Consider the following 2,626-nt stretch of genomic DNA (forward strand, 5'->3'; position numbering starts at 1 on the left):
GAGAGAGAGAGACAGACAGACAGACAGACAGACAGAGACAGAGAGAGAGAGAGAGAGAGAGAGAGAGAGAGAGCAAATGAGCAGGCACGTTTGTGCATTTGCAAGTATGCCTTCCTCACTGGACTTCTTTGACTCTTTTTCCTGCTTTTCACTCTTGCTTGTTTGTCTAATTGGTTTGTTGGGGCAGAGGCTGGGGTCCTGCTCAGTGGTAACATGGTGGAATATGGCTGCTATAATGTCTACTTAGATCACTGTGTCTTGTCCTGTTTGGCCCCTTCTCTGAAGATGCTCTTGTAGTATCAGTTATTGAAGTGATGCAGTAAGCCATGTTCAGAAATTAATGGCTAATGACAGTCTTCCGGCTCACAGCTCTCTGGAATAGCTTTGAGTATCTTGCTGTCCTCACCTGGTATTATTTCTATGGTTGAAGTATCTGGTGGCATCAGTGGGGTAATGGTTTGGGATGGCTCATTCATAACACCTATAGCACAGGCTGTAGGGCAAGATGCATTGCTCCCCCACATGACTTCTCCATTGATAACTCAAGCTCATTCACATCTAGAGCACAGGATAGTTGTGCAGGCATGGGCACATCCCAGTCCACTCATGGTTTTCAAATCTTTGCCTGAATCGCTAGATCCACATGGCTAGATCCACAGGCTCGGAAAATAAGCAGTTCCCTTTGAAACACTCCCCTTGTTTCAAAGTGGGTATCGATGGAACTACTAATGACAAATTCACATTGTGCAACAGGTCTCACCTGGGAGGTTTATTAAAGGGAGGGGGTAAGGGGTAAGAGGGCATAGAGTTACCTCTGGTTGGAGGGAGGGAAGAAAGGAAGAGGGGTGGGAAAGCAGCACAGCTTTTTATCGGGGTCATGGTGCATGTGCAGGAGGAATTACTACAGAGGAGACAATGGGAATGTGTGGTGGCCCTCTGGGCAGCTAGTGATGACTATCTTACTGTCCTGAGTCTCTTGGGGCTGACTATGAAGGTGCCTAATTGTCCCATTGTCTCCAGGTCCCTTGGGGCTGGCTGTGGAGGTGCCTGATTACTAACAGATATTTATATTCAGGTAGAAGACATTTTTTTCCTGGCTATATTTGTGAGCAGCCCTCTTAGTAGGGCAGGAAGCTGGAGAGAAGGACATTGCTTAAGGCTTTGTTCTCTGACAGACGACACATGGAGTACAGGCTTAATAAAGTAGTGGCTGCTGTATATAGTGAATTTGGTGTTGCATGTCCACACAAGAATAATGGGCTGTATCACCCACCTTCCTAGTGACGATTAGAGCCTGTGTGAGCCAGTCATTCAGTTAGAGACACTTACTGAGCAACCTTGGTGGGTCCTGTTCTGCATGGTAGTGACACAGCTGGGGGCAGACATACAGCTAATTCAGAATGCCCGAAAGCTACACATAAAAAGAAACTCTCTTGTCATTAGCGGGATTTTGATGTTGAAACTGAGGCAGCAGTTTGTTCTCCTGCAGGAATGCCAGAGCAGCAGATTTTTTATCACAGCTCAGCATTGTAAAGTTTGATTTGAAAGAGCCAGCTCAGTTGAGAGCAGGTTTCTCTCCTGGCAACACACACACACACACACACACACACACACACACACACACACACACACATATGGCCACATTTTCATTTCTGTGGTATAACTATAATTGTTAGAAGCTATTTACTTTCCCATTTCGAACATCTCCATGTACCTGTTTTGGAGAGTTCTGGTGTGAGGAACATCGAAAACTTTGAGAAACTCTTGTCTGATTGGGACTAGGGAATCTGTAGTCATTCTTTCAGGCCAGGTTAGTTGAGTCCTGACAACAGAATTTAGGAACACACACTGTGTGGAGGTTCTCATAGAGGGACACGTCTTCTGCCTTTGGTTAGATTATGCTCACATTGGTGGAACATACAATTTGTTTTGTTTCTCATGGCGGGAAAGGTCTTTTGTTTAAACTCATTGTGGCTCATATATAAAGGCATTGCAAAACATTCCTCCTGTTTCTTTGCCTTTTATTTTGTTTGATTTTCATCCCCATGGGTCTCAGTGGTGCCACTGCTGGAGAACTTGTCCTAGAAATGTTAACTGTTGATGGGTGACATTGGAAAAGTGAGGGTGCTGGGCTGGCCACACCCCTACTCTCATCTTAAGCAATGTTTTTCCTTTTTTTTATTTTTTTGGTTTTTTGAGACAGGGTTTCTCTGTATAGCCCTGGCTGTCCTGGAGCTCACTTTGTAGACCAGGCTGGCCTCGAACTCAGAAATCCGCCTGCCTCTGCCTCCCAAGTGCTGGGATTAAAGGTGTGTGCCACCACGCCCGGCTATGTTTTTCCTTTTTAAAACATTTTTTGTAAAGTTACATTTTATTTATTTATTTATTTATTTATTTATTTATTTATTTTTCTTATTTACTTTGTGTGTGTGTGTGTGTGTGTGTATGCATGCAGAGGCATGTGGTGCACATGTAGAGGACAGAGGACAACTTGTACTCAGTTTGTTGATGTATATGGGTCCCAAGGGTAGAATTCAAGTCTCAATGACAAATACCTTTACTGGCTGGGTTATTTCACTGGTCTCCTTTTCAAAATCATGTATATATATATATATATATATATATA

General features: G+C 43.8%; 1 protein-coding gene across 3 annotated transcripts in view; it reads left to right on the forward strand.

Moving 5' to 3' along the window:
• Positions 1-2,626, forward strand: part of Myo1b (myosin IB) — a 170,520-nt gene that overhangs the window by 49,672 nt on the left and 118,222 nt on the right. The window lies entirely within an intron of this gene.

Source organism: Mastomys coucha, unplaced genomic scaffold, assembly GCF_008632895.1.
Source record: "Mastomys coucha isolate ucsf_1 unplaced genomic scaffold, UCSF_Mcou_1 pScaffold14, whole genome shotgun sequence".
Lineage (NCBI taxonomy): Eukaryota > Metazoa > Chordata > Mammalia > Rodentia > Muridae > Mastomys > Mastomys coucha.